Below are 22,528 nucleotides of genomic sequence, written 5' to 3' on the forward strand. Positions count from 1 at the left end.
AGGTCTGTGTTTCAGAGTATAAGTCAATTCAGAGTTTAGAAAAAAAAATTCTACCTACATTGTCCCCTAAAAAGGATATTCACTCATCAGACCAAGTTACCTGCTGAATGATACTGGACACTTTAACATATAACTATAAACGAAAATAGAATGACCAGGTTCTGTATGTATCGTCTACAATTATTAATAATACATCAGGAGGCCACAGGGACTTGTTGGCTGAAATATCTCAGTTGGGAGATCGTTAGACTGAAGAGCTTAAGGTACCTGATTCAATCCTGACTTTCAGCACAGTGCGAGGGGATCCTACATTCTTGCAAAATATTTCTTGAAATCAGCTCTAGTTTTTTTTTCTTTATTTCTCAAAATATTTTATCAACTGATCAACAACATGATAACTTCAACAAAAAGTTGTCTTTCTGTCCTCCTTCTAAACTTGCTTCCACCTCTCTTGCCATCAGCTTTGATGACGAATTTATCCCATTTTATACTTTTTTCAAAGTAAACTCTTGTCTGCATCAGCTTTCACTTCTCCTTGAACAAAGTTGTCAGTATTGAGATGACATAGCTTACCTACTCAGGCGACATACGTCTGTGTAATACAGTGCTGGTCCACTTAGAGTTTTAAAAGAAAAACGACCTAACATTTATCCCAAAAACGCTACTCACCCATTTCACCAGTTAGCTGCTGAACAATGCAGGACACATTAAAACACAGCTCTAACCTCAGATTGAAAATCCAGGTTCTGCATCTCTGTTCTGGGATTGTTCAAAAAAAGAGGCTGAATACTATAACTGCTGGCAGGCCGAAATAGCTCAGTTGGGAGAGCGTTAGACTGAAGATCTAAAGGTCCCTGGTTCGATCCCGGGTTTCGGCACATTTTGAACTTCTGCTTTGCATGCCACAAAGACTATTTTGAGTCAACTCATATTGACTTTGTTTATAATGATCAAAACCTTTTATCAAGATAATCGACAATACAATTAATTCAACATATTATTTACTTTCTGTCTTTCTTTCAAACTTGCTTCCACCTCTCTTGTATTCAACTTTGCCTCCTTTATTTCCCAATTCTTCCTTTAATTGAAAGTAAAGCTTTGCCTGCATCAGCCTCCAGTTCCCCTATACAAAACTGTTAGTAGTCAGATGACCTAGCTTGCCGACCCTCGCCATATAGGTCTGTGTTTCTGAGTATAAGTCCATTCATAGTTTACAAACATCATCTAACTAACTTGGCTCCTAAAAAGGAAATTCACCCATCAGACCAATTTAGCTACTGAATAATACTGGACAATTTAACACATAACTGCACATGCAGATAGAGTGACCAGGTTCTGCATTTATCTTTAACAATTATAAAAAATACAACAGAAAGCCAAAATTGCCAGCTGGATGAAATAGCTCAGTTGGGAGAGCCGTAGACTGAAGATCTAAAGGTCCCTGGTTCAATCCCGGGTTTAGGCACATTTTGAACTTCTGCTTTGCATGCCACAAATGCTATTTGGAGTCAACTCATATTGACGTTGTTTATAATGATCAAAACCTTTTATCAAGCTGATCGATAAGACAACCATTTCAACATATTTTTTACATTCTGTCTTTCTGTCAAACTTGCTTCCACCTCTCTTGTATTCAACTTTACCTGCTTTATTTGCCAATTCTTCCTTTAATTGAAAGTAAAGCTTTGCCTGCATCATCCTCGAGTTCCCCTTATACAAAACTGTTAGTAGTCAGATGACCTAGTTTGCCTACCCTCGCCATATAGGTCTGTGTGTCTGAGTATAAGTCCATTCATAGTTTACAAACATCTTCTAACTAACTTGGCTCCTAAAAAGGAAATTCACCCATCAGACCAATTTAGCTGCTGAATAATATTGGACAATTTAACACATAACTGCACATGCAGATAGAATGACCAGGGTCTGCATTTATCTTTAACAATTATCAAAAATACAACAGAAAGCCAAAATGGCCAGCTGGATGAAATAGCTCAGTTGGGAGAGTGTTAGATTGAAAATCTAAAAGTCCCTTTTTCAATGCTGGGTTTCGGAAAAGTCTGAGAGGTTTCTTGCTTCTCACAAAATATTTCTTGGTATCAGCTCAAGTTTTTCTTTCTTTATTTATCAAAATATTTGATCAACTGATCGACAACATGATCAATTCAACATGGAATTGTCTTTCTGTCCTCCTTCTAAATTTGCTTCCACCTCTCTTGCATTCAGCTTCGACTACAAATGTTTCCTATTTCATGCTTTTTTGTAAAGTAAACTCTTGTCTGCATCAGCTTCCACTTCTCCTTGAACACAGATTTCAGTATTCAGATGACATAGCTTACCTACTCAGGCCAAATACCTCTGTGTAATATGGTGCTAGTCCATTCAGAGTAAAAAAAAAAGCTACCTAACCTGGATCCGAAAAATGCTATTTACCTATTGCACCCGTTAACTGATGAATGATACAGGACATCTTAAAACATAGCTCTAGCATGAGGTTGAGCAACTATTTTCTTGGGAAGTTTAAAAGAAAGGATGAAGACCCAAACTACCAGCAGGCCGAAATAGCTCAGTTGGGAGAGCGTTAGACTGAAGATCTAAAGGTCTCTGGTTCAATCCTGGGTTTCGGCACAATTTCAACCTCTGCTTTTCATGTCTCAAAAGCTGTTTGGAGTTAAATCAACGCTCTTCAATATCAAAACCTTTTATCAATCTGATCAACAACACAATCAATTCAACATATTATTTACTTTCTGTCTTCTTTTCAAACTTGCTTCCACCTCTCTTGTATTCAACTATGCCTCATTTATTTGAAACTTCTTGCTTTATTTTAAAGTAAAGCTTTGCCTGCATCAGCCTCCAATTCCCCTTATACAAAACTGTCAGTAGTCAGATGACATAGCTTGTACACCCTGGCCATATAGGTCTGTGTTTCAGAGTATAAGTCAATTCAGAGTTTAGAAAAAAAAATTCTACCTACATTGTCCCCTAAAAAGGATATTCACTCATCAGACCAAGTTACCTGCTGAATGATACTGGACACTTTAACACATAACTATAAACGAAAATAGAATGACCAGGTTCTGTATGTATCGTCTACAATTATTAATAATACATCAGGAGGCCACAGGGACTTGTTGGCTGAAATATCTCAGTTGGGAGATCGTTAGACTGAAGAGCTTAAGGTACCTGATTCAATCCTGACTTTCAGCACAGTGCGAGGGGATCCTACATTCTTGCAAAATATTTCTTGAAATCAGCTCTAGTTTTTTTTTCTTTATTTCTCAAAATATTTTATCAACTGATCAACAACATGATAACTTCAACAAAAAGTTGTCTTTCTGTCCTCCTTCTAAACTTGCTTCCACCTCTCTTGCCATCAGCTTTGATGACGAATTTATCCCATTTTATACTTTTTTCAAAGTAAACTCTTGTCTGCATCAGCTTTCACTTCTCCTTGAACAAAGTTGTCAGTATTGAGATGACATAGCTTACCTACTCAGGCGACATACGTCTGTGTAATACAGTGCTGGTCCACTTAGAGTTTTAAAAGAAAAACGACCTAACATTTATCCCAAAAACGCTACTCACCCATTTCACCAGTTAGCTGCTGAACAATGCAGGACACATTAAAACACAGCTCTAACCTCAGATTGAAAATCCAGGTTCCGCATCTCTGTTCTGGGATTGTTCAAAAAAAGAGGCTGAATACTATAGCTGCTGGCAGGCCGAAATAGCTCAGTTGGGAGAGCGTTAGACAGAAGATCTAAAGGTCCCTGGTTCGATCCCGGGTTTCGGCACATTTTGAACTTCTGCTTTGCATGCCACAAAGACTATTTTGAGTCAACTCATATTGACTTTGTTTATAATGATCAAAACCTTTTATCAAGATAATCGACAATACAATTAATTCAACATATTATTTGCTTTCTGTCTTTCTTTCAAACTTGCTTCCACCTCTCTTGTATTCAACTTTGCCTCCTTTATTTCCCAATTCTTCCTTTAATTGAAAGTAAAGCTTTGCCTGCATCAGCCTCCAGTTCCCCTTATACAAAACTGTTAGTAGTCAGATGACCTAGCTTGCCGACCCTCGCCATATAGGTCTGTGTTTCTGAGTATAAGTCCATTCATAGTTTACAAACATCATCTAACTAACTTGGCTCCTAAAAAGGAAATTCACCCATCAGACCAATTTAGCTACTGAATAATACTGGACAATTTAACACATAACTGCACATGCAGATAGAGTGACCAGGTTCTGCATTTATCTTTAACAATTATAAAAAATACAACAGAAAGCCGAAATTGCCAGCTGGATGAAATAGCTCAGTTGGGAGAGCAGTAGACTGAAGATCTAAAGGTCCCTGGTTCAATCCCGGGTTTAGGCACATTTTGAACTTCTGCTTTGCATGCCACAAATGCTATTTGGAGTCAACTCATATTGACGTTGTTTATAATGATCAAAACCTTTTATCAAGCTGATCGATAAGACAACCATTTCAACATATTTTTTACATTCTGTCTTTCTGTCAAACTTGCTTCCACCTCTCTTGTATTCAACTTTACCTGCTTTATTTGCCAATTCTTCCTTTAATTGAAAGTAAAGCTTTGCCTGCATCAGCCTCGAGTTCCCCTTATACAAAACTGTTAGTAGTCAGATGACCTAGTTTGCCTACCCTCGCCATATAGGTCTGTGTGTCTGAGTATAAGTCCATTCATAGTTTACAAACATCTTCTAACTAACTTGGCTCCTAAAAAGGAAATTCACCCATCAGACCAATTTAGCTGCTGAATAATATTGGACAATTTAACACATAACTGCACATGCAGATAGAATGACCAGGGTCTGCATTTATCTTTAACAATTATCAAAAATACAACAGAAAGCCAAAATGGCCAGCTGGATGAAATAGCTCAGTTGGGAGAGTGTTAGATTGAAAATCTAAAAGTCCCTTGTTCAATGCTGGGTTTCGGAAAAGTCTGAGAGGTTTCTTGCTTCTCGCAAAATATTTCTTGGTATCAGCTCAAGTTTTTCTTTCTTTATTTATCAAAATATTTGATCAACTGATCGACAACATGATCAATTCAACATAGAATTGTCTTTCTGTCCTCCTTCTAAATTTGCTTCCACCTCTCTTGCATTCAGCTTCGACTACAAATGTTTCCTATTTCATGCTTTTTTGTAAAGTAAACTCTTGTCTGCATCAGCTTCCACTTCTCCTTGAACACAGATTTCAGTATTCAGATGACATAGCTTACCTACTCAGGCCAAATACCTCTGTGTAATATGGTGCTAGTCCATTCAGAGTAAAAAAAAAAGCTACCTAACCTGGATCCGAAAAATGCTATTTACCTATTGCACCCGTTAACTGATGAATGATACAGGACATCTTAAAACATAGCTCTAGCATGAGGTTGAGCATCTATTTTCTTGGGAAGTTTAAAAGAAAGGATGAAGACCCAAACTACCAGCAGGCCGAAATAGCTCAGTTGGGAGAGCGTTAGACTGAAGATCTAAAGGTCCCTGGTTCAATCCCGGGTTTCGGCACAATTTCAACCTCTGCTTTTCATGTCTCAAAAGCTGTTTGGAGTTATATCAACGCTCTTCTTTATCAAAACCTTTTATCAATCTGATCAACAACACAATCAATTCAACATATTATTTACTTTCTGTCTTCTTTTCAAACTTGCTTCCACCTCTCTTGTATTCAACTATGCCTCATTTATTTGAAACTTCTTGCTTTATTTTAAAGTAAAGCTTTGCCTGCATCAGCCTCCAATTCCCCTTATACAAAACTGTCAGTAGTCAGATGACATAGCTTGTACACCCTGGCCATATAGGTCTGTGTTTCAGAGTATAAGTCAATTCAGAGTTTAGAAAAAAAAATTCTACCTACATTGTCCCCTAAAAAGGATATTCACTCATCAGACCAAGTTACCTGCTGAATGATACTGGACACTTTAACATATAACTATAAACGAAAATAGAATGACCAGGTTCTGTATGTATCGTCTACAATTATTAATAATACATCAGGAGGCCACAGGGACTTGTTGGCTGAAATATCTCAGTTGGGAGATCGTTAGACTGAAGAGCTTAAGGTACCTGATTCAATCCTGACTTTCAGCACAGTGCGAGGGGATCCTACATTCTTGCAAAATATTTCTTGAAATCAGCTCTAGTTTTTTTTTCTTTATTTCTCAAAATATTTTATCAACTGATCAACAACATGATAACTTCAACAAAAAGTTGTCTTTCTGTCCTCCTTCTAAACTTGCTTCCACCTCTCTTGCCATCAGCTTTGATGACGAATTTATCCCATTTTATACTTTTTTCAAAGTAAACTCTTGTCTGCATCAGCTTTCACTTCTCCTTGAACAAAGTTGTCAGTATTGAGATGACATAGCTTACCTACTCAGGCGACATACGTCTGTGTAATACAGTGCTGGTCCACTTAGAGTTTTAAAAGAAAAACGACCTAACATTTATCCCAAAAACGCTACTCACCCATTTCACCAGTTAGCTGCTGAACAATGCAGGACACATTAAAACACAGCTCTAACCTCAGATTGAAAATCCAGGTTCTGCATCTCTGTTCTGGGATTGTTCAAAAAAAGAGGCTGAATACTATAACTGCTGGCAGGCCGAAATAGCTCAGTTGGGAGAGCGTTAGACTGAAGATCTAAAGGTCCCTGGTTCGATCCCGGGTTTCGGCACATTTTGAACTTCTGCTTTGCATGCCACAAAGACTATTTTGAGTCAACTCATATTGACTTTGTTTATAATGATCAAAACCTTTTATCAAGATAATCGACAATACAATTAATTCAACATATTATTTACTTTCTGTCTTTCTTTCAAACTTGCTTCCACCTCTCTTGTATTCAACTTTGCCTCCTTTATTTCCCAATTCTTCCTTTAATTGAAAGTAAAGCTTTGCCTGCATCAGCCTCCAGTTCCCCTATACAAAACTGTTAGTAGTCAGATGACCTAGCTTGCCGACCCTCGCCATATAGGTCTGTGTTTCTGAGTATAAGTCCATTCATAGTTTACAAACATCATCTAACTAACTTGGCTCCTAAAAAGGAAATTCACCCATCAGACCAATTTAGCTACTGAATAATACTGGACAATTTAACACATAACTGCACATGCAGATAGAGTGACCAGGTTCTGCATTTATCTTTAACAATTATAAAAAATACAACAGAAAGCCAAAATTGCCAGCTGGATGAAATAGCTCAGTTGGGAGAGCCGTAGACTGAAGATCTAAAGGTCCCTGGTTCAATCCCGGGTTTAGGCACATTTTGAACTTCTGCTTTGCATGCCACAAATGCTATTTGGAGTCAACTCATATTGACGTTGTTTATAATGATCAAAACCTTTTATCAAGCTGATCGATAAGACAACCATTTCAACATATTTTTTACATTCTGTCTTTCTGTCAAACTTGCTTCCACCTCTCTTGTATTCAACTTTACCTGCTTTATTTGCCAATTCTTCCTTTAATTGAAAGTAAAGCTTTGCCTGCATCATCCTCGAGTTCCCCTTATACAAAACTGTTAGTAGTCAGATGACCTAGTTTGCCTACCCTCGCCATATAGGTCTGTGTGTCTGAGTATAAGTCCATTCATAGTTTACAAACATCTTCTAACTAACTTGGCTCCTAAAAAGGAAATTCACCCATCAGACCAATTTATCTGCTGAATAATATTGGACAATTTAACACATAACTGCACATGCAGATAGAATGACCAGGGTCTGCATTTATCTTTAACAATTATCAAAAATACAACAGAAAGCCAAAATGGCCAGCTGGATGAAATAGCTCAGTTGGGAGAGTGTTAGATTGAAAATCTAAAAGTCCCTTTTTCAATGCTGGGTTTCGGAAAAGTCTGAGAGGTTTCTTGCTTCTCACAAAATATTTCTTGGTATCAGCTCAAGTTTTTCTTTCTTTATTTATCAAAATATTTGATCAACTGATCGACAACATGATCAATTCAACATGGAATTGTCTTTCTGTCCTCCTTCTAAATTTGCTTCCACCTCTCTTGCATTCAGCTTCGACTACAAATGTTTCCTATTTCATGCTTTTTTGTAAAGTAAACTCTTGTCTGCATCAGCTTCCACTTCTCCTTGAACACAGATTTCAGTATTCAGATGACATAGCTTACCTACTCAGGCCAAATACCTCTGTGTAATATGGTGCTAGTCCATTCAGAGTAAAAAAAAAAGCTACCTAACCTGGATCCGAAAAATGCTATTTACCTATTGCACCCGTTAACTGATGAATGATACAGGACATCTTAAAACATAGCTCTAGCATGAGGTTGAGCAACTATTTTCTTGGGAAGTTTAAAAGAAAGGATGAAGACCCAAACTACCAGCAGGCCGAAATAGCTCAGTTGGGAGAGCGTTAGACTGAAGATCTAAAGGTCCCTGGTTCAATCCTGGGTTTCGGCACAATTTCAACCTCTGCTTTTCATGTCTCAAAAGCTGTTTGGAGTTAAATCAACGCTCTTCAATATCAAAACCTTTTATCAATCTGATCAACAACACAATCAATTCAACATATTATTTACTTTCTGTCTTCTTTTCAAACTTGCTTCCACCTCTCTTGTATTCAACTATGCCTCATTTATTTGAAACTTCTTGCTTTATTTTAAAGTAAAGCTTTGCCTGCATCAGCCTCCAATTCCCCTTATACAAAACTGTCAGTAGTCAGATGACATAGCTTGTACACCCTGGCCATATAGGTCTGTGTTTCAGAGTATAAGTCAATTCAGAGTTTAGAAAAAAAAATTCTACCTACATTGTCCCCTAAAAAGGATATTCACTCATCAGACCAAGTTACCTGCTGAATGATACTGGACACTTTAACACATAACTATAAACGAAAATAGAATGACCAGGTTCTGTATGTATCGTCTACAATTATTAATAATACATCAGGAGGCCACAGGGACTTGTTGGCTGAAATATCTCAGTTGGGAGATCGTTAGACTGAAGAGCTTAAGGTACCTGATTCAATCCTGACTTTCAGCACAGTGCGAGGGGATCCTACATTCTTGCAAAATATTTCTTGAAATCAGCTCTAGTTTTTTTTTCTTTATTTCTCAAAATATTTTATCAACTGATCAACAACATGATAACTTCAACAAAAAGTTGTCTTTCTGTCCTCCTTCTAAACTTGCTTCCACCTCTCTTGCCATCAGCTTTGATGACGAATTTATCCCATTTTATACTTTTTTCAAAGTAAACTCTTGTCTGCATCAGCTTTCACTTCTCCTTGAACAAAGTTGTCAGTATTGAGATGACATAGCTTACCTACTCAGGCGACATACGTCTGTGTAATACAGTGCTGGTCCACTTAGAGTTTTAAAAGAAAAACGACCTAACATTTATCCCAAAAACGCTACTCACCCATTTCACCAGTTAGCTGCTGAACAATGCAGGACACATTAAAACACAGCTCTAACCTCAGATTGAAAATCCAGGTTCTGCATCTCTGTTCTGGGATTGTTCAAAAAAAGAGGCTGAATACTATAGCTGCTGGCAGGCCGAAATAGCTCAGTTGGGAGAGCGTTAGACTGAAGATCTAAAGGTCCCTGGTTCGATCCCGGGTTTCGGCACATTTTGAACTTCTGCTTTGCATGCCACAAAGACTATTTTGAGTCAACTCATATTGACTTTGTTTATAATGATCAAAACCTTTTATCAAGATAATCGACAATACAATTAATTCAACATATTATTTGCTTTCTGTCTTTCTTTCAAACTTGCTTCCACCTCTCTTGTATTCAACTTTGCCTCCTTTATTTCCCAATTCTTCCTTTAATTGAAAGTAAAGCTTTGCCTGCATCAGCCTCCAGTTCCCCTTATACAAAACTGTTAGTAGTCAGATGACCTAGCTTGCCGACCCTCGCCATATAGGTCTGTGTTTCTGAGTATAAGTCCATTCCTAGTTTACAAACATCCTCTAACTAACTTGGCTCCTAAAAAGGAAATTCACCCATCAGACCAATTTAGCTACTGAATAATACTGGACAATTTAACACATAACTGCACATGCAGATAGAGTGACCAGGTTCTGCATTTATCTTTAACAATTATAAAAAATACAACAGAAAGCTGAAATTGCCAGCTGGATGAAATAGCTCAGTTGGGAGAGCAGTAGACTGAAGATCTAAAGGTCCCTGGTTCAATCCCGGGTTTAGGCACATTTTGAACTTCTGCTTTGCATGCCCCAAATGCTATTTGGAGTCAACTCATATTGACGTTGTTTATAATGATCAAAACCTTTTATCAAGCTGATCGATAAGACAACCATTTCAACATATTTTTTACATTCTGTCTTTCTGTCAAACTTGCTTCCACCTCTCTTGTATTCAACTTTACCTGCTTTATTTGCCAATTCTTCCTTTAATTGAAAGTAAAGCTTTGCCTGCATCAGCCTCGAGTTCCCCTTATACAAAACTGTTAGTAGTCAGATGACCTAGTTTGCCTACACTCGCCATATAGGTCTGTGTGTCTGAGTATAAGTCCATTCATAGTTTACAAACATCTTCTAACTAACTTGGCTCCTAAAAAGGAAATTCACCCATCAGACCAATTTAGCTGCTGAATAATATTGGACAATTTAACACATAACTGCACATGCAGATAGAATGACCAGGGTCTGCATTTATCTTTAACAATTATCAAAAATACAACAGAAAGCCAAAATGGCCAGCTGGATGAAATAGCTCAGTTGGGAGAGTGTTAGATTGAAAATCTAAAAGTCCCTTGTTCAATGCTGGGTTTCGGAAAAGTCTGAGAGGTTTCTTGCTTCTCGCAAAATATTTCTTGGTATCAGCTCAAGTTTTTCTTTCTTTATTTATCAAAATATTTGATCAACTGATCGACAACATGATCAATTCAACATAGAATTGTCTTTCTGTCCTCCTTCTAAATTTGCTTCCACCTCTCTTGCATTCAGCTTCGACTACAAATGTTTCCTATTTCATGCTTTTTTGTAAAGTAAACTCTTGTCTGCATCAGCTTCCACTTCTCCTTGAACACAGCTTTCAGTATTCAGATGACATAGCTTACCTACTCAGGCCAAATACCTCTGTGTAATATGGTGCTAGTCCATTCAGAGTAAAAAAAAAAGCTACCTAACCTGGATCCGAAAAATGCTATTTACCTATTGCACCCGTTAACTGATGAATGATACAGGACATCTTAAAACATAGCTCTAGCATGAGGTTGAGCATCTATTTTCTTGGGAAGTTTAAAAGAAAGGATGAAGACCCAAACTACCAGCAGGCCGAAATAGCTCAGTTGGGAGAGCGTTAGACTGAAGATCGAAAGGTCCCTGGTTCAATCCCGGGTTTCGGCACAATTTCAACCTCTGCTTTTCATGTCTCAAAAGCTGTTTGGAGTTAAATCAACGCTCTTCTTTATCAAAACCTTTTATCAATCTGATCAACAACACAATCAATTCAACATATTATTTACTTTCTGTCTTCTTTTCAAACTTGCTTCCACCTCTCTTGTATTCAACTATGCCTCATTTATTTGAAACTTCTTGCTTTATTTTAAAGTAAAGCTTTGCCTGCATCAGCCTCCAATTCCCCTTATACAAAACTGTCAGTAGTCAGATGACATAGCTTGTACACCCTGGCCATATAGGTCTGTGTTTCAGAGTATAAGTCAATTCAGAGTTTAGAAAAAAAAATTCTACCTACATTGTCCCCTAAAAAGGATATTCACTCATCAGACCAAGTTACCTGCTGAATGATACTGGACACTTTAACATATAACTATAAACGAAAATAGAATGACCAGGTTCTGTATGTATCGTCTACAATTATTAATAATACATCAGGAGGCCACAGGGACTTGTTGGCTGAAATATCTCAGTTGGGAGATCGTTAGACTGAAGAGCTTAAGGTACCTGATTCAATCCTGACTTTCAGCACAGTGCGAGGGGATCCTACATTCTTGCAAAATATTTCTTGAAATCAGCTCTAGTTTTTTTTTCTTTATTTCTCAAAATATTTTATCAACTGATCAACAACATGATAACTTCAACAAAAAGTTGTCTTTCTGTCCTCCTTCTAAACTTGCTTCCACCTCTCTTGCCATCAGCTTTGATGACGAATTTATCCCATTTTATACTTTTTTCAAAGTAAACTCTTGTCTGCATCAGCTTTCACTCCTCCTTGAACAAAGTTGTCAGTATTGAGATGACATAGCTTACCTACTCAGGCGACATACGTCTGTGTAATACAGTGCTGGTCCACTTAGAGTTTTAAAAGAAAAACGACCTAACATTTATCCCAAAAACGCTACTCACCCATTTCACCAGTTAGCTGCTGAACAATGCAGGACACATTAAAACACAGCTCTAACCTCAGATTGAAAATCCAGGTTCTGCATCTCTGTTCTGGGATTGTTCAAAAAAAGAGGCTGAATACTATAACTGCTGGCAGGCCGAAATAGCTCAGTTGGGAGAGAGTTAGACTGAAGATCTAAAGGTCCCTGGTTCGATCCCGGGTTTCGGCACATTTTGAACTTCTGCTTTGCATGCCACAAAGACTATTTTGAGTCAACTCATATTGACTTTGTTTATAATGATCAAAACCTTTTATCAAGATAATCGACAATACAATTAATTCAACATATTATTTACTTTCTGTCTTTCTTTCAAACTTGCTTCCACCTCTCTTGTATTCAACTTTGCCTCCTTTATTTCCCAATTCTTCCTTTAATTGAAAGTAAAGCTTTGCCTGCATCAGCCTCCAGTTCCCCTTATACAAAACTGTTAGTAGTCAGATGACCTAGCTTGCCGACCCTCGCCATATAGGTCTGTGTTTCTGAGTATAAGTCCATTCATAGTTTACAAACATCATCTAACTAACTTGGCTCCTAAAAAGGAAATTCACCCATCAGACCAATTTAGCTACTGAATAATACTGGACAATTTAACACATAACTGCACATGCAGATAGAGTGACCAGGTTCTGCATTTATCTTTAACAATTATAAAAAATACAACAGAAAGCCAAAATTGCCAGCTGGATGAAATAGCTCAGTTGGGAGAGCAGTAGACTGAAGATCTAAAGGTCCCTGGTTCAATCCCGGGTTTAGGCACATTTTGAACTTCTGCTTTGCATGCCACAAATGCTATTTGGAGTCAACTCATATTGACGTTGTTTATAATGATCAAAACCTTTTATCAAGCTGATCGATAAGACAACCATTTCAACATATTTTTTACATTCTGTCTTTCTGTCAAACTTGCTTCCACCTCTCTTGTATTCAACTTTACCTGCTTTATTTGCCAATTCTTCCTTTAATTGAAAGTAAAGCTTTGCCTGCATCAGCCTCGAGTTCCCCTTATACAAAACTGTTAGTAGTCAGATGACCTAGTTTGCCTACCCTCGCCATATAGGTCTGTGTGTCTGAGTATAAGTCCATTCATAGTTTACAAACATCTTCTAACTAACTTGGCTCCTAAAAAGGAAATTCACCCATCAGACCAATTTAGCTGCTGAATAATATTGGACAATTTAACACATAACTGCACATGCAGATAGAATGACCAGGGTCTGCATTTATCTTTAACAATTATCAAAAATACAACAGAAAGCCAAAATGGCCAGCTGGATGAAATAGCTCAGTTGGGAGAGTGTTAGATTGAAAATCTAAAAGTCCCTTTTTCAATGCTGGGTTTCGGAAAAGTCTGAGAGGTTTCTTGCTTCTCACAAAATATTTCTTGGTATCAGCTCAAGTTTTTCTTTCTTTATTTATCAAAATATTTGATCAACTGATCGACAACATGATCAATTCAACATAGAATTGTCTTTCTGTCCTCCTTCTAAATTTGCTTCCACCTCTCTTGCATTCAGCTTCGACTACAAATGTTTCCTATTTCATGCTTTTTTGTAAAGTAAACTCTTGTCTGCATCAGCTTCCACTTCTCCTTGAACACAGATTTCAGTATTCAGATGACATAGCTTACCTACTCAGGCCAAATACCTCTGTGTAATATGGTGCTAGTCCATTCAGAGTAAAAAAAAAAGCTACCTAACCTGGATCCGAAAAATGCTATTTACCTATTGCACCCGTTAACTGATGAATGATACAGGACATCTTAAAACATAGCTCTAGCATGAGGTTGAGCATCTATTTTCTTGGGAAGTTTAAAAGAAAGGATGAAGACCCAAACTACCAGCAGGCCGAAATAGCTCAGTTGGGAGAGCGTTAGACTGAAGATCTAAAGGTCCCTGGTTCAATCCCGGGTTTCGGCACAATTTCAACCTCTGCTTTTCATGTCTCAAAAGCTGTTTGGAGTTAAATCAACGCTCTTCTTTATCAAAACCTTTTATCAATCTGATCAACAACACAATCAATTCAACATATTATTTACTTTCTGTCTTCTTTTCAAACTTGCTTCCACCTCTCTTGTATTCAACTATGCCTCATTTATTTGAAACTTCTTGCTTTATTTTAAAGTAAAGCTTTGCCTGCATCAGCCTCCAATTCCCCTTATACAAAACTGTCAGTAGTCAGATGACATAGCTTGTACACCCTGGCCATATAGGTCTGTGTTTCAGAGTATAAGTCAATTCAGAGTTTAGAAAAATAAATTCTACCTACATTGTCCCCTAAAAAGGATATTCACTCATCAGACCAAGTTACCTGCTGAATGATACTGGACACTTTAACACATAACTATAAACGAAAATAGAATGACCAGGTTCTGTATGTATCGTCTACAATTATTAATAATACATCAGGAGGCCACAGGGACTTGTTGGCTGAAATATCTCAGTTGGGAGATCGTTAGACTGAAGAGCTTAAGGTACCTGATTCAATCCTGACTTTCAGCACAGTGCGAGGGGATCCTACATTCTTGCAAAATATTTCTTGAAATCAGCTCTAGTTTTTTTTTCTTTATTTCTCAAAATATTTTATCAACTGATCAACAACATGATAACTTCAACAAAAAGTTGTCTTTCTGTCCTCCTTCTAAACTTGCTTCCACCTCTCTTGCCATCAGCTTTGATGACGAATTTATCCCATTTTATACTTTTTTCAAAGTAAACTCTTGTCTGCATCAGCTTTCACTTCTCCTTGAACAAAGTTGTCAGTATTGAGATGACATAGCTTACCTACTCAGGCGACATACGTCTGTGTAATACAGTGCTGGTCCACTTAGAGTTTTAAAAGAAAAACGACCTAACATTTATCCCAAAAACGCTACTCACCCATTTCACCAGTTAGCTGCTGAACAATGCAGGACACATTAAAACACAGCTCTAAACTCAGATTGAAAATCCAGGTTCTGCATCTCTGTTCTGGGATTGTTCAAAAAAAGAGGCTGAATACTATAACTGCTGGCAGGCCGAAATAGCTCAGTTGGGAGAGCGTTAGACTGAAGATCTAAAGGTCCCTGGTTCGATCCCGGGTTTCGGCACATTTTGAACTTCTGCTTTGCATGCCACAAAGACTATTTTGAGTCAACTCATATTGACTTTGTTTATAATGATCAAAACCTTTTATCAAGATAATCGACAATACAATTAATTCAACATATTATTTACTTTCTGTCTTTCTTTCAAACTTGCTTCCACCTCTCTTGTATTCAACTTTGCCTCCTTTATTTCCCAATTCTTCCTTTAATTGAAAGTAAAGCTTTGCCTGCATCAGCCTCCAGTTCCCCTTATACAAAACTGTTAGTAGTCAGATGACCTAGCTTGCCGACCCTCGCCATATAGGTCTGTGTTTCTGAGTATAAGTCCATTCATAGTTTACAAACATCATCTAACTAACTTGGCTCCTAAAAAGGAAATTCACCCATCAGACCAATTTAGCTACTGAATAATACTGGACAATTTAACACATAACTGCACATGCAGATAGAGTGACCAGGTTCTGCATTTATCTTTAACAATTATAAAAAATACAACAGAAAGCCAAAATTGCCAGCTGGATGAAATAGCTCAGTTGGGAGAGCAGTAGACTGAAGATCTAAAGGTCCCTGGTTCAATCCCGGGTTTAGGCACATTTTGAACTTCTGCTTTGCATGCCACAAATGCTATTTGGAGTCAACTCATATTGACGTTGTTTATAATGATCAAAACCTTTTATCAAGCTGATCGATAAGACAACCATTTCAACATATTTTTTACATTCTGTCTTTCTGTCAAACTTGCTTCCACCTCTCTTGTATTCAACTTTACCTGCTTTATTTGCCAATTCTTCCTTTAATTGAAAGTAAAGCTTTGCCTGCATCAGCCTTGAGTTCCCCTTATACAAAACTGTTAGTAGTCAGATGACCTAGTTTGCCTACCCTCGCCATATAGGTCTGTGTGTCTGAGTATAAGTCCATTCATAGTTTACAAACATCTTCTAACTAACTTGGCTCCTAAAAAGGAAATTCACCCATCAGACCAATTTAGCTGCTGAATAATATTGGACAATTTAACACATAACTGCACATGCAGATAGAATGACCAGGGTCTGCATTTATCTTTAACAATTATCAAAAATACAACAGAAAGCCAAAATGGCCAGCTGGATGAAATAGCTCAGTTGGGAGAGTGTGAGATTGAAAATCTAAAAGTCCCTTTTTCAATGCTGGGTTTCGGAAAAGTCTGAGAGGTTTCTTGCTTCTCACAAAATATTTCTTGGTATCAGCTCAAGTTTTTCTTTCTTTATTTATCAAAATATTTGATCAACTGATCGACAACATGATCAATTCAACATAGAATTGTCTTTCTGTCCTCCTTCTAAATTTGCTTCCACCTCTCTTGCATTCAGCTTCGACTACAAATGTTTCCTATTTCATGCTTTTTTGTAAAGTAAACTCTTGTCTGCATCAGCTTCCACTTCTCCTTGAACACAGATTTCAGTATTCAGATGACATAGCTTACCTACTCAGGCCAAATACCTCTGTGTAATATGGTGCTAGTCCATTCAGAGTAAAAAAAAAAGCTACCTAACCTGGATCCGAAAAATGCTATTTACCTATTGCACCCGTTAACTGATGAATGATACAGGACATCTTAAAACATAGCTCTAGCATGAGGTTGAGCAACTATTTTCTTGGGAAGTTTAAAAGAAAGGATGAAGACCCAAACTACCAGCAGGCCGAAATAGCTCAGTTGGGAGAGCGTTAGACTGAAGATCTAAAGGTCCCTGGTTCAATCCTGGGTTTTGGCACAATTTCAACCTCTGCTTTTCATGTCTCAAAAGCTGTTTGGAGTTAAATCAACGCTCTTCTTTATCAAAACCTTTTATCAATCTGATCAACAACACAATCAATTCAACATATTATTTACTTTCTGTCTTCTTTTCAAACTTGCTTCCACCTCTCTTGTATTCAACTATGCCTCATTTATTTGAAACTTCTTGCTTTATTTTAAAGTAAAGCTTTGCCTGCATCAGCCTCCAATTCCCCTTATACAAAACTGTCAGTAGTCAGATGACATAGCTTGTACACCCTGGCCATATAGGTCTGTGTTTCAGAGTATAAGTCAATTCAGAGTTTAGAAAAATAAATTCTACCTACATTGTCCCCTAAAAAGGATATTCACTCATCAGACCAAGTTACCTGCTGAATGATACTGGACACTTTAACACATAACTATAAACGAAAATAGAATGACCAGGTTCTGTATGTATCGTCTACAATTATTAATAATACATCAGGAGGCCACAGGGACTTGTTGGCTGAAATATCTCAGTTGGGAGATCGTTAGACTGAAGAGCTTAAGGTACCTGATTCAATCCTGACTTTCAGCACAGTGCGAGGGGATCCTACATTCTTGCAAAATATTTCTTGAAATCAGCTCTAGTTTTTTTTTCTTTATTTCTCAAAATATTTTATCAACTGATCAACAACATGATAACTTCAACAAAAAGTTGTCTTTCTGTCCTCCTTCTAAACTTGCTTCCACCTCTCTTGCCATCAGCTTTGATGACGAATTTATCCCATTTTATACTTTTTCAAAGTAAACTCTTGTCTGCATCAGCTTTCACTTCTCCTTGAACAAAGTTGTCAGTATTGAGATGACATAGCTTACCTACTCAGGCGACATACGTCTGTGTAATACAGTGCTGGTCCACTTAGAGTTTTAAAAGAAAAACGACCTAACATTTATCCCAAAAACGCTACTCACCCATTTTACCAGTTAGCTGCTGAACAATGCAGGACACATTAAAACACAGCTCTAACCTCAGATTAAAACTCCAGGTTCTGCATCTCTGTTCTGGGATTGTTCAAAAAAAGAGGCTGAATACTATAACTGCTGGCAGGCCGAAATAGCTCAGTTGGGAGAGCGTTAGACTGAAGATCTAAAGGTCCCAGGTTCGATCCCGGGTTTCGGCACATTTTGAACTTCTGCTTTGCATGCCACAAAGACTATTTTGAGTCAACTCATATTGACTTTGTTTATAATGATCAAAACCTTTTATCAAGATAATCGACAATACAATTAATTCAACATATTATTTACTTTCTGTCTTTCTTTCAAACTTGCTTCCACCTCTCTTGTATTCAACTTTGCCTCCTTTATTTCCCAATTCTTCCTTTAATTGAAAGTAAAGCTTTGCCTGCATCAGCCTCCAGTTCCCCTTATACAAAACTGTTAGTAGTCAGATGACCTAGCTTGCCGACCCTCGCCATATAGGTCTGTGTTTCTGAGTATAAGTCCATTCATAGTTTACAAACATCATCTAACTAACTTGGCTCCTAAAAAGGAAATTCACCCATCAGACCAATTTAGCTACTGAATAATACTGGACAATTTAACACATAACTGCACATGCAGATAGAGTGACCAGGTTCTGCATTTATCTTTAACAATTATAAAAAATACAACAGAAAGCCAAAATTGCCAGCTGGATGAAATAGCTCAGTTGGGAGAGCAGTAGACTGAAGATCTAAAGGTCCCTGGTTCAATCCCGGGTTTAGGCACATTTTGAACTTCTGCTTTGCATGCCACAAATGCTATTTGGAGTCAACTCATATTGACGTTGTTTATAATGATCAAAACCTTTTATCAAGCTGATCGATAAGACAACCATTTCAACATATTTTTTACATTCTGTCTTTCTGTCAAACTTGCTTCCACCTCTCTTGTATTCAACTTTACCTGCTTTATTTGCCAATTCTTCCTTTAATTGAAAGTAAAGCTTTGCCTGCATCAGCCTCGAGTTCCCCTTATACAAAACTGTTAGTAGTCAGATGACCTAGTTTGCCTACACTCGCCATATAGGTCTGTGTGTCTGAGTATAAGTCCATTCATAGTTTACAAACATCTTCTAACTAACTTGGCTCCTAAAAAGGAAATTCACCCATCAGACCAATTTAGCTGCTGAATAATATTGGACAATTTAACACATAACTGCACATGCAGATAGAATGACCAGGGTCTGCATTTATCTTTAACAATTATCAAAAATACAACAAAAAGCCAAAATGGCCAGCTGGATGAAATAGCTCAGTTGGGAGAGTGTTAGATTGAAAATCTAAAAGTCCCTTGTTCAATGCTGGGTTTCGGAAAAGTCTGAGAGGTTTCTTGCTTCTCACAAAATATTTCTTGGTATCAGCTCAAGTTTTTCTTTCTTTATTTATCAAAATATTTGATCAACTGATCGACAACATGATCAATTCAACATAGAATTGTCTTTCTGTCCTCCTTCTAAATTTGCTTCCACCTCTCTTGCATTCAGCTTCGACTACAAATGTTTCCTATTTCATGCTTTTTTGTAAAGTAAACTCTTGTCTGCATCAGCTTCCACTTCTCCTTGAACACAGATTTCAGTATTCAGATGACATAGCTTACCTACTCAGGCCAAATACCTCTGTGTAATATGGTGCTAGTCCATTCAGAGTAAAAAAAAAGCTACCTAACCTGGATCCGAAAAATGCTATTTACCTATTGCACCCGTTAACTGATGAATGATACAGGACATCTTAAAACATAGCTCTAGCATGAGGATGAGCATCTATTTTCTTGGGAAGTTTAAAAGAAAGGATGAAGACCCAAACTACCAGCAGGCTGAAATAGCTCAGTTGGGAGAGTGTTAGAGTGAAGATCTAAAGGTCCCTGGTTCAATCCCGGGTTTCGGCACAATTTCAACTTCTGCTTTTCATGTCACAAAAGCTGTTTGGAGTTAAATCAAAGCTCTTCTTTATCAAAACCTTTCATCAATCTGATCAACAACACAATCAATTCAACATATTATTTACTTTCTGTCTTCCTTTCAAACTTGCTTCCACCTCTCTTGTATTCAACTATGCCTCATTTATTTGCAACTTCTTGCTTTATTTTAAAGTAAAGCTTTGCCTGCATCAGCCTCCAATTCCCCTTATACAAAACTGTCAGTAGTCAGATGACATAGCTTGTACACCCTGGCCATATAGGTCTGTGGTTCAGAGTATAAGTCAATTCAGAGTTTAGAAAAAAAAATTCTACCTACATTGTGCCCTAAAAAGGATATTCACTCATCAGACCAAGTTACCTGCTGAATGATACTGGACACTTTAACACATAACTATAAACGAAAATAGAATGACCAGGTTCTGTATGTATCGTCTACAATTATTAATAATACATCAGGAGGCCACAGGGACTTGTTGGCTGAAATATCTCAGTTGGGAGATCGTTAGACTGAAGAGCTTAAGGTACCTGATTCAATCCTGACTTTCAGCACAGTGCGAGGGGATCCTACATTCTTGCAAAATATTTCTTGAAATCAGCTCTAGTTTTTTTTTCTTTATTTCTCAAAATATTTTATCAACTGATCAACAACATGATAACTTCAACAAAAAGTTGTCTTTCTGTCCTCCTTCTAAACTTGCTTCCACCTCTCTTGCCATCAGCTTTGATGACGAATTTATCCCATTTTATACTTTTTCAAAGTAAACTCTTGTCTGCATCAGCTTTCACTTCTCCTTGAACAAAGTTGTCAGTATTGAGATGACATAGCTTACCTACTCAGGCGACATACGTCTGTGTAATACAGTGCTGGTCCACTTAGAGTTTTAAAAGAAAAACGACCTAACATTTATCCCAAAAACGCTACTCACCCATTTTACCAGTTAGCTGCTGAACAATGCAGGACACATTAAAACACAGCTCTAACCTCAGATTAAAACTCCAGGTTCTGCATCTCTGTTCTGGGATTGTTCAAAAAAAGAGGCTGAATACTATAACTGCTGGCAGGCCGAAATAGCTCAGTTGGGAGAGCGTTAGACTGAAGATCTAAAGGTCCCAGGTTCGATCCCGGGTTTCGGCACATTTTGAACTTCTGCTTTGCATGCCACAAAGACTATTTTGAGTCAACTCATATTGACTTTGTTTATAATGATCAAAACCTTTTATCAAGATAATCGACAATACAATTAATTCAACATATTATTTACTTTCTGTCTTTCTTTCAAACTTGCTTCCACCTCTCTTGTATTCAACTTTGCCTCCTTTATTTCCCAATTCTTCCTTTAATTGAAAGTAAAGCTTTGCCTGCATCAGCCTCCAGTTCCCCTTATACAAAACTGTTAGTAGTCAGATGACCTAGCTTGCCGACCCTCGCCATATAGGTCTGTGTTTCTGAGTATAAGTCCATTCATAGTTTACAAACATCATCTAACTAACTTGGCTCCTAAAAAGGAAATTCACCCATCAGACCAATTTAGCTACTGAATAATACTGGACAATTTAACACATAACTGCACATGCAGATAGAGTGACCAGGTTCTGCATTTATCTTTAACAATTATAAAAAATACAACAGAAAGCCAAAATTGCCAGCTGGATGAAATAGCTCAGTTGGGAGAGCAGTAGACTGAAGATCTAAAGGTCCCTGGTTCAATCCCGGGTTTAGGCACATTTTGAACTTCTGCTTTGCATGCCACAAATGCTATTTGGAGTCAACTCATATTGACGTTGTTTATAATGATCAAAACCTTTTATCAAGCTGATCGATAAGACAACCATTTCAACATATTTTTTACATTCTGTCTTTCTGTCAAACTTGCTTCCACCTCTCTTGTATTCAACTTTACCTGCTTTATTTGCCAATTCTTCCTTTAATTGAAAGTAAAGCTTTGCCTGCATCAGCCTCGAGTTCCCCTTATACAAAACTGTTAGTAGTCAGATGACCTAGTTTGCCTACACTCGCCATATAGGTCTGTGTGTCTGAGTATAAGTCCATTCATAGTTTACAAACATCTTCTAACTAACTTGGCTCCTAAAAAGGAAATTCACCCATCAGACCAATTTAGCTGCTGAATAATATTGGACAATTTAACACATAACTGCACATGCAGATAGAATGACCAGGGTCTGCATTTATCTTTAACAATTATCAAAAATACAACAAAAAGCCAAAATGGCCAGCTGGATGAAATAGCTCAGTTGGGAGAGTGTTAGATTGAAAATCTAAAAGTCCCTTGTTCAATGCTGGGTTTCGGAAAAGTCTGAGAGGTTTCTTGCTTCTCACAAAATATTTCTTGGTATCAGCTCAAGTTTTTCT

At 37.5% G+C, this 22,528-nt stretch overlaps 6 non-coding genes across 6 annotated transcripts; all 6 read left to right on the forward strand.

The window, feature by feature from the left end:
- The first annotated feature begins 805 nt into the window (after window positions 1-805).
- Window positions 806-878, forward strand: TRNAF-GAA (transfer RNA phenylalanine (anticodon GAA)). The gene has a single exon. It is a non-coding gene; the product is annotated as a tRNA-Phe (tRNA).
- Window positions 879-5,469: 4,591 nt separating this feature from the next.
- On the forward strand, window positions 5,470-5,542 carry TRNAF-GAA (transfer RNA phenylalanine (anticodon GAA)). Its single transcript has one exon. It is a non-coding gene; the product is annotated as a tRNA-Phe (tRNA).
- Window positions 5,543-6,638: 1,096 nt separating this feature from the next.
- On the forward strand, window positions 6,639-6,711 carry TRNAF-GAA (transfer RNA phenylalanine (anticodon GAA)). The gene has a single exon. It is a non-coding gene; the product is annotated as a tRNA-Phe (tRNA).
- Window positions 6,712-9,554: 2,843 nt separating this feature from the next.
- TRNAF-GAA (transfer RNA phenylalanine (anticodon GAA)) lies at window positions 9,555-9,627 on the forward strand. Its single transcript has one exon. It is a non-coding gene; the product is annotated as a tRNA-Phe (tRNA).
- Window positions 9,628-14,219: 4,592 nt separating this feature from the next.
- On the forward strand, window positions 14,220-14,292 carry TRNAF-GAA (transfer RNA phenylalanine (anticodon GAA)). Its single transcript has one exon. It is a non-coding gene; the product is annotated as a tRNA-Phe (tRNA).
- Window positions 14,293-15,388: 1,096 nt separating this feature from the next.
- On the forward strand, window positions 15,389-15,461 carry TRNAF-GAA (transfer RNA phenylalanine (anticodon GAA)). Its single transcript has one exon. It is a non-coding gene; the product is annotated as a tRNA-Phe (tRNA).
- The last annotated feature ends 7,067 nt before the right edge of the window (window positions 15,462-22,528 follow it).

The sequence above is a fragment of the Triturus cristatus genome, chromosome 8 (assembly GCF_964204655.1).
Source record: "Triturus cristatus chromosome 8, aTriCri1.1, whole genome shotgun sequence".
Lineage (NCBI taxonomy): Eukaryota > Metazoa > Chordata > Amphibia > Caudata > Salamandridae > Triturus > Triturus cristatus.